Source organism: Macrotis lagotis, chromosome X (genome assembly GCF_037893015.1).
Source record: "Macrotis lagotis isolate mMagLag1 chromosome X, bilby.v1.9.chrom.fasta, whole genome shotgun sequence".
In the NCBI taxonomy this organism is placed as follows: domain Eukaryota; kingdom Metazoa; phylum Chordata; class Mammalia; order Peramelemorphia; family Peramelidae; genus Macrotis; species Macrotis lagotis.
Genome location: NC_133666.1, coordinates 576521890 through 576541554, shown reverse-complemented (window position 1 = coordinate 576541554; position 19665 = coordinate 576521890).

Genomic DNA, 19665 nt, shown 5'->3' with positions numbered 1-19665 from the left:
CATTGACTTGAATGAAACAAGGAATGGGACAAACAATTGTGTGAATATATCTATAGTCCCAATATGGTACATTCTCTAATAAGAGGCAGGAATGACAAATCAAATAGTAGAGCATTTAATTAAGGCAACAAAACAAAATAATTCACAACTTGATAAGAAAATCAGAGAATAATTAAAAGTTTCACCCTCTCCTAAACACAAAAACACATTTTAAAAAATATATACGATCTCCCATGGAAGGAAGCAAATCCTGGGGAAACATTTTTGAGAGTGAGTATGCTGTACCTCCTTTAGATGGATAGAAAAATCAAAAACAGAATCAATGATCTTGTCTTAATTTGGTTTCAGCAAATAAAATGTAAATATGTACACATCCTTCATGCACAGGAATTTACACCACTATTTTCATGGTCATTGGACTGTTGAGATCCTAGGTTTAGGGAAACAATTACAGACTCACCCATATGATCATTCCTTCCCTTTGCCCTAGACAAATATATTTTCTGTGTCCATCAGAAATATATGTTACAGTCATCAGTTTTCTTCCCTTTAGCTCACATATTCTTTATTAACCATGCTGCCCAGTCTAATGCAATCCCAGGATACAGTCACAAGTTTGACAGTAATCTGACATTCAGGTGGCTTTCCCTAATCAGTGCCATAATTGTTGCTGAAGACTAACAGCCATGTGTCTGGGTAACCAGATGTGTCCCTACTATATCAACAAGTCATTTTTATAATTATGATATACTCTGAAGTCCCAGAATAGGGGCCTCTGACCTGACAGCAGCAATTTAGAATTTCAATCAATCAATCACAAACAAGCATTTATTAAGGCCTTACTATTTGCCAGGCACTGTTCCAGGTTCTGGGGATACGAGTAATTCTTATACACAAAGAACTTATAGTCTAATAAGAAAAATAAGTATGTCTATAAATATATAGCATATAAATGCAGAAAATGGTGCCTGAACTGGGTTTTAAAGACACAGACTCCATGGGATAAGGAGAGAGTCATCCAAGTCATATAGGATATGTAGCCAGTGAAAAGATGGGAAATTTGGTGTTGTATGTGAGGAAATAAGAGAAAACTAGTTTGGATGGATCACAAAATCAGAAGGAAGAAATAATGTCCAATGAGGTTGGAAAGTTAGTTTAAGGCTAAGTTGTGAAAGACAGTAAAACCTAAATGAGAGTTTATGTTGTATCACTTGAGGCAATAGGAAGTCACTGGAGTATATTAAGCAAAACAGTCAAATGGTCAAATTTGCCCTTAAAAAGACTGACTGACTACATTGTCTAGGATTGAAGTAATGAGAGACTTTAGGCAGGGTGAGAAAAGTTAGAAAACTATTTCAATAATGAAAGAGGTGATGAGGATCTCATATAAGGTGGAAGCTATATGAATAGAGAGAATGTGTATAATGCAGGAGATATTATGTGGATAAAATGACTGGCAAGATTTGAAAATTTATTAGATATTTGGGATGTGGGAATGAAGAATCAAAAATATTCCTGAGTTTACAAAAGCCAGGATACTAAAAGATGGTATTGATTTTGGCAGAAATAAGGAATTTGGGAGAGGGATGGATTTGGAGAGGAAAAATAATGAGCTCAGTTTTGAGCATATTGACTCTGAGATTGCTTTATAGATAGTTGTGTGTTTGCACATACATAATTTTGTTTATTCATTTAGATATTTAGAAAGATATCTTTCAGTCATCTTAGAGATATTAATTAGATCCCTTGCTTCTAAGGAGGCTCTCAATAGACAGAACATATAGAGGGAACACTCATAGTATGGGGACATTATGGATGATGAGTCAGCAAAGTAACCCGAGAAGGCGTTAGCCTGGTAAAAGAACAAGAATAGAGTGATTCAAGTTAAAAAAAAAACACAACGAAATTATCCATGGGGGCGGCTAGGTGGCATAGTGGATAAAGCACCGGCCTTGGAGTCAGTAGTACCTGGGTTCAAATCCGGTCTTAAACACTTAATAATTACCTAGCTGTGTGGCCTTGGGCAAGCCACTTAACCCCATTGCCTTGCAAATACTTAAAAAAAAAAGGAAGAAAAAAAAGAAATTATCCATGAAGAGAGGGTAGTCAATAGTGTGAAAGAACCTGATAAGTTGAATATGATGATAACTAGAAAGACTATCAAAGTTGTAAAAAGTTATCATAGTAAGATCATAAGCAACAAGGGCCTAAACATTTTCTCTGTTCTTCATGACCTCTTAAAACATTTCAAAAAAAAATATGCACCAAAAATAAAATAATTTCTGTCCTTTCCATGGCCTAGGAAATGCAGCATCAAAAAAAGGTTTAAAAATATATTAACTGGGGCCAACTAGTTGGCACAGTGAGTAAAGTACTAGCTCTGGAGTCAGGAGTACCTGAGTTCAAATCTGACCTCAGACACTGAATAACTACTAGCTGTGTGGCCTTGGGCAAGCCATTTGATCCCATTGCCTTGCAAAAACCTAAAAAAAAAGATAAAATATAATTTCATGAAAATCTGTTCCTATACACACACACACACACACACACACACATATATATTAATTAACTGAAGCTCACTGACCCTGAGCTGATTCAGTACTCATCCCTTAACTCCCATGCTATCAGTGAGGCTGGGTTAACAGTTCCAAGGAGCTGGGGGTTTGCAACATAACTTAATCCCACATCTCACCTCTTCTCCCTTTTTCTAAGGCCATGAAGACCCTGGCACCAAGCTGTGAAAAATTCATCAGGATCAAAATGAACTTAAGGGCAGCATAGCAACAACCAGTGTAAATGCAGCTTTCCAGTAAACCTGGTGCCCTCAAAAATCCTTCCTTTTATAATTTCCCCCCAAAAAATCACTTGTGGCAAAGACATAAATTAATGAATTATGATTTTCTAAGAATGGTAAGAGACTGAGGTGCTTGAGATTCATCCCCTAAGGAATCTGCCATCTGAGGGAAGAGAGTTACAAAGAAAGAAAAATGGGGTGTAGGGGGTAACAACAGGAAAAATAAGACTGAAATTTCCAAAGGTCTCAGGAAGAAGAACTTGATCAAAAAAAGATAAATAATGAGGGAAAATAATACCAAAAGAAAAAAAGAATATGGTGTCTATATCTAATAAGCAAGTTCAGGCATCTAGCCAAAAGAAAATGTAACATTTGATGGGACAGAGGACTCTATAGAATGAGAAAAATGTGAAAACACATTCCTTAGTGGTTCAAAAGAGAATTATAAGAGTAAAATTTATGGCCTGCAAAGCAAAAATAATAGTCAAAATAGAAAAAATGGACTCTGCAATGGCAAATTTCACCAAAGAAACATAAAGTGAAGCAACAGTTGGAAATATAAATATGCAGAAGTAAAGGAAATTTGAAAGCAAGAGAAGTAAAAAGTAGTAAGAAGAAAATATGCTCTCCATGCACACAAAATATACTGATTTCAAAGACAAGATGCCTCATTACATATATAATATATATTATATATATATATATATATACATACATCTTTTGTAGAGATAACATAAGGATTATGTCTTCCATAAGAAAACAGAAGGACAAAAAAAAATCTTAACACAACATTGCAGGAAAAATAGGAGAAAGACTATACAGAATTTCTGAACATAGAAAATTAAACAGCATTTAAAAGAATTCATAGATCACCTCCAGAAAACTATCCAAGGCTGAAAACTCCAAAATACATAATGGTTAAATTTAATAATTCAGTTCAGAAACAAGTACTGCCAACAACCAGGAGAAAGACTTTCAAATATAATGGAAAGGAAGTTCAAATTTTAAAAAATTACTCTGAACCCACCAGAAAATGTAGGAGGGAAGGCAATAATGTGTAATGAAAAGCAATGAAGCTCAGCAAACAGGGCAATACACTGCAAATATGAGATTAACCATAAATAAAAAAAAAGAATGGTCATTCAATAATAAAGAGGCATATGGAAAAATTTTAGTGGTAAAGCAATAGCTGAAGAGACTATTTGCTTCTCAGACATGAGTAAGAACAGAAATGCAAGAGGAATGAATAAATGCAATGGTCTAGGAGAGCAATAACAATAGCATAATAGAAGAGGGATCAATAATTGACTTCTTTCGGAATGTATACAATGATAAAAAAGGTGAAGATAATATTAAAGAGGTACCTGGGATATTATGTACAGAAACTGGCAATATCATTACCTACAGAAGAATCAATTATTTTCTGTGAAACTGCATTACCACATGGGATGGTACATGAAAGAGGAGAGGAATAGAGAGAAATGTGTGATGTGCCAAAGTCAAATCACAGTTTAGCAATGAGAGGAAGGTAATCCCTGTGGTCTCAGAAAGAAAAGAGCCTACATGAAATGTATGAAGAAGGGGGAAAGAATGAAAATGAAGGAAGTAGGTCTCGCTGTGGTGATTTGAATTAGTTCCTTTGCTGAATACTTCTATGGATGAAAAAAAGATTGTCTCTGAAGGGAAATAGGGCCCCTGTGTGGATATAATCTGGGAGTTTGAGGATTGAAAAATCTATTTACCTGACCACAATGGGGGAGGGGGGATGCGGATTGGATTGAAACTCTTGAGAGCAACTGGAACCTGAAGAAGTGGGAAAGTATAAACATAGGTTGAGATTGAGACAAATGGCAAAAGTTTGCAGTCAGGTAAAGGTATAGATCAGGGATGGTGTGTATGCTTAGGTAGAGAGCCCTCCATGGGACAGGGTCCTATCTGACAACTACAATGATTAGTATTATTCAAGAAATGAGGCACGATTTCTGAATCCAAACACATAAAGAGGAGAACCTAGAACATATATATATATATATATATATATATGAAGTTTTGATTGCATAAGAAATATAGAGAATAGAAAGAAAGCAGGTAATTATAAGGTCCATAAATCAGAGAGTGGAGGTCTAGAAAAAAGAAAAGAAATTTAATAAATTCGGGAGGGAGAGATTTTTTTTCAAAAAAAAGTTACAGAGATGAAATTGAAAAAAGTAATGATCAATATTAATTGAAGGGAAGGAAGGAAGGAAGAAGGAAGAGAGGGAGGGAGGGAGGGATGGAGAAAGGAAGGCAGGGAGGGAGGAAGGGGGAAATTCACTTGACTAATTGAGAGGAAAAAGGGGAGAATTACATAACCAGATAAAAGTTAGAGAGAAAAGGGAACTAATAATTAAAATCACAAAGAGAAAGGGGGGCAACAAATAAGAGGAAGAATTAGGTGTGAAGGGAAGAGAGGATGTAGGAACAGGACTGCCTTAAAACAATTAAACTATATTAATTAAAAGAACACAGTGCTGTATTTAGAACAAAAGAGCGTAAAAATTCATAAATCAAAAAAAAATTAGAGACAATTGAAGGAAAATATGAATCTAATTCTCAGAATTTTAGATATAAATGAATTAAATAATCTAATAAAATTTACAGGAGACAGATTAGATAAGAAAACAAAAACCTAAAATATATTTTTAGAAGAAACATCTTAAAAAGACATATAGAAAAAACCAAATTGAGAAAATGGGGCAAAATGTAACATGCATCAAGTGAATCTAACAAAGTAAGAGTTGCAATAATTCTCTCTAACAAAACACAAATAGGGTATTCAAAAAGAAAAAAGGAGAAAAAAGAAAATTATATTATGATGAAAGGAATGATAGACAACAAACCAAAATCAGTTAATTAACTCATATATTCCTAATGCCTTAGCAATCAAGTTTATAGTGGAAACATCTGAGATATAAGAAGACAGTTATTAAAGCAATAGTGACAGAATACTTCCATATCTCTTTCAGTTTTGAATAATTTTTTAAATTTTATTTTATTTTTCCAATTGCTTGGAAAGGTAGTTTTCAACATTCATACATTTGCAAGTTTATAAGTTCTATATTTTTCTACCACCTTCCCTTCCGTTCCCCTTTTCCATGAGGTTAATCTCGTAAAAGTTGTATATGTACAATTATGTTTAATATATTTCTATATTAGTCATGATGAGAAAGAGGAATTAGAACTAAGGGAAAAGAAAAAATGAGAAAGAATGGAAAAATGAAAAAATGCTTCTTAAAGTGTAAAATAGCCATAATTTTTCTCTGTATGTGAATTATATTGTCCATAACAAGTCTATCAGAAAAGTAATTGATATCTGAACTGCTGAGATAAGGTTCCTCTGTTATAGTTGACCATCTCACAATGTTGTTAATGTATACAATGTTCTTCGCTAGACTTTTTTTTAAGATTGAGGGTATATTTTTTTCTCTTTTCTACATTAGTAAGTATATCATATTGCATATAATTCAAGTTTTTATGTTTAAGATTTTTCAGTGACCTTCAATAATTATTCTGAAAGAGTTCTCTTCATAGAATACTTTGAATATAAAATATTCAAATATAGGAATTGCTAATGAAAATGTATTCATTCAAACCTGGAATTTTTAATTAAAAATTTTAAGTGTGTTTTGTGTTCTCATTTATTTCCTTCTCCCAGAAGTCAAGTGCAAAGGAGTTTTTTATGCATATTTGAGGTTTTCATTAATCATTTAAACTTGATTCCCTCAAGAAAGTGACAATTTAATAGGAATGACAAGGCATATGAACAAAATAATCATAATTTAAAATAAATATAAGTGTATAAGAACTTCTTTATTTTCTTCTCTCAGTAAGATGCAGGTTCTTTGAAGGCAAAGATTGTATTCCTTACTTATATTTATATCCCTAGTAAATCATTAGTAAATCTAACTTTCTATTTTTGTGGGGAAGACAAATTTTGTTTTAATGTTAGAGAAGAGGCAAAAAATCATGCTTAGGGTTTAAATATGATTTAAAGGATTGTATTGTTATTAAACGGAAGAAATTTTTGTATTTACTGATTTGTTTCTTATTCCTCTTTCCCTTTTTCTTTTTTTATTCTATTTTTTGTTTATTAATGCTTTATTTTTCCAAATAAATATTATGACCGTTTTTCAACATTCATCCATAAACACACACACGTATTTTTAAGTTACATAATTTCCTCCCACCCTCCCTCCCCATGCTCCTCCTATGTCAACAGTCAAGTGAATATTGTACATATGCATTTGTGTTAAACATGATTACAGATTAATCATTTTAAGTATGAGGAATTAGGATTAAGAGAAAGAAGTATATAAAAGAAAAATTTTTAAGTAAATGTAATGTTCTTCAGTTTCTGAAGGGTTTTTTGTTTTGTTTTGTTTTTCTTCCTCTGATTGGGGTAGCATTTACTGTCCATAGCCAATCTAATAGGGTTGTCCTAGCTCTCTGAATTTCTGAGAGGAGCTGGATCCCTCAAGTTTGATCAACTCACAACGTTGTTGTTAATGTATAGAAAAATTTTTTGGATCTACTCCCTTCACTCTGCATCAGATCCTGTAACTCATTTCAAGCTTCTCTAGAGTCTGGTCATGTATGCTTTCTTATAGAGCAATAATATTCCATAACATTCCTATGCCAAACCATTGTTCAACCACTCCCCAACTGATGGGCATCCCCTCAGTTTCCAATTCTTTGCTACTTCAAAAAAGAGCTGCTATGCATATTTTGGAGCATATGGGATCTTTCCAATTTTTATGGTTTCTTCTGGGTATTGGCTAAAAATGGAAATTTCTGGGTCAAAGGAAATGAACAGTTTTATAGTTCTTTGGTCATAGTTCCATATTGCTCTCCAGAATGGCTGGATACATTCACAACTCCAACAGCAATGTACCAATGTCCCAATCCTCCCAAAACCCCTCCAAAATTGATCATATTCCCTTTGTGTCCTCTTAGCCAATCTGATAGGAGTGAGGTGATACCTCATAGTTGTTTCAATTTGCATTTCTCTAATCAATAATGATTTGGAGCAGTTTTTCATATGATTATATATATATATATATATATATACATATGTATATATATATATATATATATATATATACTCTAATTTCTTCATTTGAAAATTGTCTCTTCATATCCTTTGACCACTTATCAATTAGGGAGTGACTTATAGCCTTATACAGTTGATGTGATTCTCTATGTATTATAGAAATGAAACAATTATCAGAACTCCTAGTTGTGAAGATTGTTTCCCAGCTTTCTGCTTTCCTTCTAATTTTAGCAGCAAAAACTTTTCAATTTAATGTAGTCAAAAATCATTCTATTTCTTACTTGATCATAAATTTCTCCTTTTCCAGAGATCTGATAGAATATTTCTTGGCCTATTAATTTATCTATGTTATCTCTCTTTATAACTAAATCCTTTACCCATTTTGACCATATTTTAGTAAAGTGTGTGAGATGTAGGTCTATGCCTAGTTTTTACCTATTTTCCAGTTTTCCCAACAATTTTTGTCAAATGGTGAGTTCCTATTCCCAGAAGCTAATATCTTTGGGCTTGTCAAACAGTCATTACAGTTGTCATTTACTATTGTTTCATTTTTGTTATAGATTTATTTTCATTCATAGGCACAAGTAAATTCTTAAGTTACAAAATTTCCTTCCACCCTCCCTTCCCACCCCCTCCCCTCAGCAGTGAATAATCATGTTAACACTGTATATACATATTTTTATAAACATGCTTACTAAAGATTAGCTATTTTTGCTATGAGGAATTGGGATTAAGGGAAAGAGATACATGAAAGATAATTTTCATAAAGTTTTCAGATTCTAAAGGGTTTTTCTTTTGTGTGTGTGTGGGGGGGGGTCTGTTTTTCTTCCTCTGGATGGGGATAACACTGTCCATAGCCAATCTAATAATATAGTTGCCCTAGTTCTCTGAACTGTTGAGAGGGAACTGCTTCCATCAAGGCTGTTTATCTCACAATGTTATTGGGAGGGTTGGGGGGGCGGTTATTGGGGATTTTTAGGGTTTTGCAAGGCAATGGGGTTGAATGGCTTGCCCAAGGCCACACAGCTAGGCAATTATTAAGTGTCTGAGACCAAATTTGAACTCAGGTACTCCTGACTCCAGGACCTGTGCTCTATCCACTGTACCACCTACCTGCTCCTCACAATGTTAGTGTTGATGTGTACATTGTTCTCTAGTTCTACTCCCTTCACTCAGCATCTGATGCAAAAAAGTCATTCCATGCTTCACTAGAATCCAACCATTTAAGATTTCTTATAGAACAATAGTATTCCATAGTATTCATGTACCATAATTTTTTTAGCCATTCCCCAATTGATGAGCATCCCCTCAATTTCCAATTTTTTTGCCACTACTAAAAGCTGCTATGAATATTTTGGAACATGTAGGACTTTCCCTTTTGTTTTTTTATAATTTCTTCTGGATATAGGCCTATAATTGGAATTGCTGGCTCAAAGGGTATGAACAGTTTTATTGTTCTTTGGTCATATTGCTCTCCAGAATGGTTGGATTCATTCACAACTGCACCTGCAATGCATCAATGTCTCCATCTTCCCATACCCTTTCCAGCATTGATCATTTTCCTTTTTCTCATCTTGGTCAATCTGATAGGTGTGAGATGATACCTCATTATTGTTTTAATTTGTATTTCTCCAATCAATAATGATTTGGAACATTTCTCATAGCATTACATATAGCTTTAATTTCTTCATTTGAAAAATGTCTATTCATATCCTTTGGTCATTTATCAACTGCAGAGTGAATTATGACCATATAAATTTGATGGAATTCTCTATATATTTTAGAAATGAGACCTTTATCAGAACTCCTACCTGTGAAGATTGTTTCTCAGCTTTCTGCTTTCCTTCTAATTTTGGCAGCATTGATTTTATTAGTACAAAACCTTTTTAATTTAATATAGTCAAAATCATTCATTTTGCAGTTTATAATGTGGTCTAATTCTTGTTTGGTCATAAATTTATCCCCCTTCCATAGATCTGATAGAGTATTTCTTGGTTTATTAATTTATCTGTAGTGTCACTCTTTATGTCTGAAACCTGTGCATATTTTGTCCTTATCTTGGTATAGGGTGTGAGATGTGTATCTATGCCTAGTTTTTGGCATATTATTTTCTAGCTTTCCCAACAATTTTAGTCAAATAATGAGTTTTTATCCCAGAAGCTTTGTCTTTGGCTTTGTCAAATAGTAGATTCCTTTATGACTTTTTTTTTGAACCTATCCTAATCCACTGATCCATTTCTCTATATCTTAACCCATAGCAGGTAATTTTGATGACTGCTCCTTTATAGTATAGTTTTAGATCTGGTAGAGCTAGGCCACTTTCCTTAACATTTTTTCATCAATTTCCTTGATATTCTTGACCTTTTTACTCCAGATGAATTTTGCTACTATCTTTTCTAGCTCAGTAAAATTGTTATTTGGTAGTTGGCACTAAATAAGCAACTTAATTTGGGTAGAATGGTAATTTTTATTATATTAGCTTGACCTAACCATGAACAACTGACATTTTTTTCCAATTATTTCGATCTGACTCTATTTAGGTGAGAAATTCTTTGTTATTGTGCTCATACAGTTTCTGGGTTTGCCTTGGGAGGTAGATTCCCAAGTATTTAATGTTGTCTACAGTTACTTTAAATTGAATTTCTCTTTCCTCTTTTTTGCTCTTCAGCTTTGCTCTTCAAATATAGAAATGCTAATGCTTCATGTGGTTTTATTTTATATCCTGCTACTTTGCTGAATTTGTTAATTATTTCAAGTAGTTTTTTAGATGATTTTCTCAAATTTTCTAAGTATATCATCATATTATCTGCAAAGAGTGAAAGTTTTGCTTCCTATTGCCAATTCTGATTCCTTCAATTACTTTTTTCTTTCTCTTATAGCCAAAGTTAACATTTCTAATACTATATTGAATAATAATGGTGATAATGGCATCCTTGTTTCATTCCTGAGCTTAAAGAAATGTTCATAATAATATTTGTTGATGATTTTAAATAAATATTACTTATTATTTTAAGGAAAACTTTTCTTCCTATACTTTTTTGTTTTTTTAATAGCAATGAATGTTGTATTTTATCAAAAGCTTTATCGGCATCTATTGAGATAATCATGATTTCTGTTTATTTTGCTATTGTTTCCTTTTTTCCTTTTTTTATTATATAAGCTGGTTTTTTTGGAGTAGGAGGAATATTAGGAAGAAATTTCAGTGCTATACTGAATTTTTTTTAGGTTTTTGCAAGGCATATGGGGTTAAGGATTTGAACTCAGGTACTCCTGACTCCAGGGCCAGTGCTCTGTCCATTGCACCACCTAGTTGGCCCCTTATACTGAATTTTTTAAAGAGATGATCATAAAATTTTATTTTAAAAATGAGGAAATCAAAATGAGGAGCACGATTAGAGGTAATAGCTCATCATGAAATATGCTTAATTTGCAATGTTGGCATAACTTTTGGTGGCAACATCATTGTACAGTGGAAAGAAGTCCAAATTTGTGGCAAAAAAATAAAACTTGAGGCAAACTTGCTATCTATGCAACTTTTAAATTCTCAACCTCAGTTTCTTCATCTGTAAAATAAGGAAACTGGACTAAATATTTGCTGAGGATCTTTCTATATGCTAAATGGGTGGTTATCTGATTTTTTTGTAGCATAGAGATTTGGAGCATTTCTTAATTGATCACTTTTTAAAAATGCTTACTTAAATTTTATAGAGACAGCATTCACATTTCACAGCTTTGGAGACAGAAAGACTTTAATACAACTATCTTTAACAACTCCTCTTCTTTTTTCCTCTTCTTCTTTTTATTTAATTCCGAGTCAGTCTCTTAGCCTTTTCAGTGTTCTAAGTAATTCAGTTAGATTAGAAATTGAAGAGAAATTGCTGATTTGCATTGGTAAAAGTAATTTTATCATCTGGGAGTTCCCTTTCCCTAATCTTTAATTTATCATAAGCATTGTTTATATTGTCTTATTGTCCCAGTGATTTTAGTCCCTAGTTTTTGAAGAAGACTATGATATCAGAAAGATGATGCCATGACCTGTGGTGAACTGGATTTGAGTGGGGGGAAGTGTGCTATGCTAAGTCACCCTCACTTTCTCCTACAGAGACATATAGGTACATTGGCTAGATATTAATTATGTTGGCCGGAGGTAACTTTGAATGCAGGACAGAGTTAAATGACTTGCCCAGGGTCACATAGTTCTTAAGTGTCTCAAACCAGATTTGAAATCAGGTCCTCTGGACTTCAGGGGCAGCACTCTACCCACTGTGCCATCTAGCTGCCTCCCCATGCTACCTTCATCATCCTGCATCTCTGAATAAATTTCCCCATATTTCTTTAAATTCCTCATCTTCATAATTTCTTACAGCATAGAAACATCCCAATTCTTATTATGTAACATAGTTTGTTGACTTAATTCCATTCAATGGGTACATGTTATTTTTAGTTTCTGCTACTACAGAGTATTACTATTAATATTTTGTCATGATTAGAACTTTCTACCATTGCTTTATTTGGTATTATATGCTTAGCTATGTGACTGATGGATGTAGAAAATTTTCTCAAAAGTAATTAAACTTTGATTTCCAGGATGGTTGGACTAATTTATTACTCTGCAACAATATATTAACACCCATCCTCTTCATATATATTGTTTTAATCTTCGCCAATATTTTAAAATAAAAGTAGAGGGTTTTTTGTATTTATTATAATGTAAGCAAACTTTCATGTCTATTGATCATTTATCATGGATATTTATTACAAATATTTTTACCTCTTTGATTCATTTCTTTTATTATAACTATTTTGATTTCATCAATATATAAATTTTGTTTTCAATTTCCTAAAGCTGTGTTCATTTTTCTTTTATGGTTAATTTAGTTAAGGATTTTCCTCTGACCATAGTTTTGTAAAGTGTCTCCCTCTGTTCTCTTATTTTATTTTTAAAAGATATGATCTTTTATGCTTAGATCAAATATACATTTAAAACTTAATGGACTATTATATATGATGCTGTACAAAGGCTTTTTCTGATTTTAAAAAAAAGAAAAAGTTGTTCTCCCAGAAGTTTTTGTTGAATACACGTTTGTTACTCAAAGAATTTGTGATCATGAGTTTATGAATTACTGCAGATATCTCTTCCCTTATTCCTAGGTCTTGATTACCTAACCTGTTCTTTTACTTTTCTGGGTTTTTTTAAATCAATACCAAAATATTCAGAAGATTGCTGCTTATAACATAGTTTTCTTTGTTTGGGGTTTTCTTTTGGCAAAGCTATGGGGTTAAGTGGCTTGCCAATGTCACACAGCTAGGTAATTATTAAATGTCTAAAGCTGGATTTGAACTTAGAACCTCCTGTCTCCAAAGTCTGTACTCATTCTACTGCACCACCTAGCTATAATGTGGTTTTGAATTAATTTAATCTTATGCTGCCTTTATTCTATTTTCCTTTAAATGATTTCTATAATTATTTATTTTTATAAAGAAACTCCATGGCAATTTGAATGATATAACACTGGATCTATAAATTGAATAGCATTATCATCCATATTACATTGGTGCAACCTAATCACAACCATAAACAATATATTCTTTCAATTTTTCTTCATATATTTCTGTAAAGGCTTTGAGTAATTTTTTTGTAATTTTGTTTATATAATTCTTAACTGGTAAGTTAATTCCAATATATAGCCTATGCCCTATTTGTCAATAATTAATTTTGGTTTTGAAACATAGGCACTAACTGTTCTTTATACATTTAATAGAACTAATTATAAAGCAATGTGAACCAGAAGTTTTTTTTAAATAATTAATTTATTATCATACATTTTTCTTTCTGGGAGGGACTGGGTTATTTAAAATGCTTAATGATTGCTTTGTTGTTATCTTATGCTTGTAAGTAGTCAAAAATTTCCTTTAAGTTCCCATGTTCTTTAGCATAAAATGGTATATAGACATTTCTGATAATTATTTTTATTTTTCTCATTTCATTGTGATGTTTCTAGTAATTAAATTTCTCATTTAATTTATTAAGTAAATATATGGTTTATTACTTTTTAACCTAGTCAAAAATTATCTTTGATTCATATATATTATATATGTATATATATAATATATATGTCTGTGTGTGTGTGTGTGTGTGTGTGTGTGTGTGTTCTTTTCAATTTTATCCATCTCTATTCTAATTTTCACAGTTTCCTCTGTGGTATCTTTTTCTTTGTTATTTTGATGATTTGTTTATCCTAAATGAAATGTGTGAGTTTTTTTTTGAGGTACTGTTAATTAACCTCTTTTCCTTGATATTCTTTCCTCTCAATGTTTTTGTGACCATTTATGGTTCATCTCCTCTCTGTCTTTCCAATGATCTCTTGGTCTTCTTAGGTGGATCTTCATCCATGTCATGACTGAGCTATTTCATAAAACCTCTTCTCTTTTTCTAGTATACACTCTCAATTGACAGTCTCATCAGGTCCCAGCAGATGATCCTCAAGTTTATTTATTAAACACTAAACTCTCTCCTATTATTAGTTCTCACATTTCCAATTGAAAATCTCAAATCCTGTATCCCATAGTCATGTTCAACTCAATATTAAAGTCAAAAGGTTCAAAACTGAATTCAACATTTTCCCCCCAATACATTTCTTTTCATAACTTTCTTATTACTATCTAGAGCTTCTATATTCTTCCTGGCATTCAGATTCACAACTTGGATGTCATTCTTGATTCTTCACTTGATTTCTCACACCATATTTTAAACCTTTTACCAAGTTTTGTCATTACTATCATCACAACATTTCTTTAATGTATCCCCTTCTCTCCTATGATCTAGCTGCCACTCTAGTACAGGTCTTTATCTTTTCATTCCTGAATTATTGCAATAGACTTCTGTTTTTGTCCTCTCTTGTCTCTCCCCATTCCAGTTCATCTTTTATTCAACTACCAGAGTAATCTTCCTAAAGTACAGGCTTGACTACGTCACTGCCTTCTTCACTAAACTCCAATGGCTTTCTATTACCACTGGGATGAAATATACAAGCCCCTTCTTGACTTTTAAAGCTCTTAAAAAAATTGGCCCCTTCCTACATTTCTAATTTTTTTGAACTTCATTATTCTCTACTATGCTACTTCTTACACTTCTTCATACTCAATACTGAATCTCAACTCCTTGGCTTCTCACTGGTCCCGTTTAGGTTGGAATGTCCACCATCCTCTGCAATCTGGTTTCCTTCAAGTATCAACTCAAATCCTGACTCTTGCAAGATGCCTTTCATATTTCCCTTGAATGCTAGTGACTTTCCTCTCAGATTGCCTCTAATTTATTCTTTTCAAATAATTTATGTGTGTAATGGTTACTTTACTGTCTTACCTATTAGAATGTGAGCTTCTTGAAGGTATAAACTGCTTTTCTTACTATCCCCAATACTTACTCCAGTGCCTAAAAACATAATAATAAATGAATGTTTATTTTACTCAGTTTCTACCAACTTAATCTAGAAGGTAGCTTCCTTACTTAATAACCTTTCATGGTAAAGTAGAAAACAGGAACTTATGAACCATCTTCCAAATGTCTAAGTTTTTCCATTTTTCTTCTCCAACTATTAAAAAGAGTACTAAATCAACCTAATTGTGGAAATCCTTGAATTTTATCTTTTTTACCTTTTCTTTTTTTCTTCTGGCTGTAATAAATGCTTTATCAAAGTAAAACATAAATCCAGTTTTTCAATAGTTCTTATTTCTTAAATTAAAATTGAACATTCCAAACAAGTAACTTCCAATTCAACTAATTTATTAAGTGCCTACTATGAGCAAAACATGCAAGTGCAATACAAAGTAAGTATAGTAGAAAGAGAAATTTGTAAATTGGACCTGTGAAAAACTTAAGAAAATCATCATGAGAAATGATTTCTTAGATCTGTGTCTATTTAAACTAATTAAATTAACATTCCTTCCATTTTTTTAAACGAAGACATATGGATTTTAATATATTGTACTATATACTAGAAATACATCTTTTTGGTTAAGATAAACTTTAAAATGCTGTACCAATTCAGATTTTAAGATGTTATTTTAAGATGTTTTTACAGGTTTCTAGTGCCTTTCTTCTGACATCAAAGCAATTTACATAAATTATTTTAATAATACTCATAATTTATCTTCTGGGAAGGTAAGTAGCAATTATTTTTGCAGATTTTTCTGATAAAGAAACTAACATACAAAAAAAGATATAAACTATCTCAATAAAGATCTCCTAAGATTTGATTTTAACTTTGAGGAAGCATTTTATGAAAATAATGAACTTTGTAATGTTATATTTCTCCATTAAACAATGGTGACAATTTATAGTGGCAGGGTGAGATATAACAAACAGGTGAGAATAAATAAATTACTTTACATAATTTTTAACTAAAATATAATAACCAGTTCTGGTGTTTACTACTACCAAATGCTTTCTTTTACTAAATGTCAAAAAAAAGATATACAAATGTTAGTTTTATTGTCATAATTATATTTTCTTGGAGGGCATATAGGTAATTCTTATGGTAATCCAGTGAGCCAACCAGTAAAAGGACAGGAGCAAAATGTAAAAATTAAAAAGAAAGTAATAATTGGAAGTGGGAAAATACCATTGGTGTAACCCAATTACATTGGCATGAAGTTCATTTTAGTGTTTTCCCTCTAAAATTAACTGTGGTTTATTCTGTATATATCTTACTTGTATGTAGTTGCATGTATGTTGTCGCTTCTATAAGACTGTGAAAACAAGCACTGTGCTTTTTGCCTTTCTTTGTAACTCCAAGACATAAGACAATTCCTGTGTCAGTGTTGACAAATGTATGTTTACTTGACTGTATGTCATGCAAGAGATTCAGGAAAGGTAAATGAAGCTCACTGATACCACTAATATGTTAGTTCTAAGAGAAGGTGCTATTTACATGTCCCCAACTGGGTTTCTATACCACTGCTTCTAGTTTGGTGAATGGATCTAAGTTCCCACATTTTGACTCCAACTATAGAGTCTGTCTACTAGAATTTAAAAGAATTTTATTAGCCTTCAATCTTTATTGGCTAAATTTATTTTTATTAGCTATCAATCTAATGGTTTCTAATATTGTATATCATAATGATTTGATAAAGTAACAAGTGACAGAATTTCTTACTTTGAAAAAGTATAATGAAATTTAGTGTATATGCCCAGAGGGCTATTAAAACTAAGCATTACCTTTGCTCTAGTAATTTCACTGGTATGTCTATATCCCAAAGAAATAAAAAGGAAGTGGGGGGAAAGGACTTATAAGCACTTATTTTTATTTGGTTAAGATTTGTGAATCAATAGAATTTCCATCAATTGGCAGATGGCTGAACAAACTTTGGCATGTGATTGTGATAGAAAATTTTGGGTCTCTAAGAAATGATGAACAAGTTCATTTCAGAAAAACCTAGAGAGGGCGGCTAGGTGGTGCAGTGGATAGAGTACCGGCCCTGGAGTCAGGAGTACCTGAGTTCAAATCCAACCTCAGACACTTAATAATTACCTAGCTGTGTGGCCTTGGGCAAGCCACTTAACCCCATCTGCCTTGCAAAAATCCTAAAAAAAAAACCCAGAAAAACCTAGAAAGTTTTAAATGAACTAATACAAAGTGAAGTGAGTAGAACCAAGAGAACATTGTACACAGTAGCAGCAATACTGTCTGATGAAAAATTATAAATAACTTAGCTATTCTCAGTAATACAATGATCCAAGACAATACCAAAGGACTCATGATGAAACATATTATCCACATCCAGAGAAAGAAATGATACAGACTGTATGCAATTTTTCCTTCTTTTTGTCCCTTTCCTTCCTTTCTTTTTTTTTCCTCTGTCTCTTGTACAAATTCATCAATATGGAAATATTTTTCATGATATTGAAATAGTTTATATGGTTGTACATAGATAACCTATATCAGATTGCTTACCATTTCAGAGAGGCAAAAGAAGAAGGAGGGAGGAAGAGAAGTTGTAACTCAAAACAAAAGAAAATGTTATCAATTGTTTCAACATGAAATCAAAGAAAATAAAATATTTAAAAATAAGTCAAAAGAGTACAAAACATAAAATTTAGTATATATTTAAGGGGAAGAGAACCTTATATGATGCCTTAATAGCTTTTGTTATTCAAACATCCAAGCATATCCATATTGGTAGTCCATCATGTCCAAATCTTGTGGAAGTGTAGTATGCCAGTACTTTCTATATATTGTAATATTTTGTCATTTCTTTTTCCAGTGGCTTACCTTTTGTGTGTGTTTGTGTAGACACATCTTGTGTGTATGTGTGTATTATCCCCCCTTAAATATACATATACACATACACACATATAATGTATACTTGTATGTAGAAATACATGAATATTTATATAATTTCCTATGTGTGAGAAAATAGCATAACATAATGGATAGAAATTCAGACTGGGAGTCATAAATTTCTGTGTTCAAACCCTGCCTCTGACTCTCTGACTCAAAAGAAAACTTAGCATCTTAGTACCCTAGTCAACTCTCTAACATTTTAACCTTCAAAGAATTTTCTGAGCCATATTGGCAGAGAAATTTCCTTCTGAGAAAATACCCTCTCCCAATGTAATCACTGATTGAGACATGGGGAGGGGAAATGACTACATAAACACACATATATGTTATATACAAACAGGTACATGTAGAACACGTATAGTAAATGTTTTATAGGTAAACATGATATAAAGTTCTTGAATGAATTTTATTAAATATCAGTGAATTGCTTTGTTAAGGAAGGGGTTACTGGAAGAGGAGGTACATTTGCTTCATTTCTTAATGACAGAGCCAGAGAATAAATAATATATCAAACAAGGTATCAGAAACTTATAGAGGGCCATTTAAATCTTTCTTAGTGGAAAAATCTTGAAAAAAGAGTACTGATTCCAGGGCAATCTGTGAATCTCCAATCCAATGTACATAGATCCCTTGATGTACAAATTATAAGCATGTTTCACTTCAGAACTATCAAGGATTATTTACCCAGTAATTTTGGCTATCGCTCTTGTTTTTGTCTACTAACTGATTTAGGGGATCCTCAACTCCAAACTATGCTCCCACAGAACTCTCAAATTAAACTAGCATATTCATTAAGTTGAATTCGAGGATCCCCTAATCTACTAACCCCTCCCTTTACTTTTTCTCCTTGCACAATAGCGGATCTTCAACATTCTTGGATTGAGTTCCACTTGGAAAACTAAAAACTTTTCCACTAGATTTTTCCTCCTTTTAAAATCCTAGTAGGTACCAACTACTTATTTACGAACACTTTGGACACAAGATCTATTTAAAGTTTTATTAAAAGAAAAATCAACAAGCTTGGATTCTGTAATAAATCACAGTTAAACCCAAATCTTTCCAAAAATTAAAAAAAAATTGCAATAAATTAGAGAGAACCAGAGTCACTGTGTGACTTGCCCAAAGCAACCAAAAGAATTAATGCAGTCTTAGGATGTATTGTGAGAGGAATGGTGACCCAAAGGATAGAGATGATGATAGTCCATTCTCCCAGAATGCATGTGGAGTATTTGTATTCAATCAGTGCAATCCAATCAAGATTTATTAAGTTCCTATTATGTCAGTTCTGGGCATTATATCTAGGGAAAAGTATGACAAATGTGAAGTGTCCAAAAGAGGGCAACTAAGATAGCAAAAAGCTTCATGATTATGCCATAAGAAGATTATTTAAGGAACTGAGGGTTCTTGGTCTGAATAAAAGATTTAAGGAGGCTATGTCA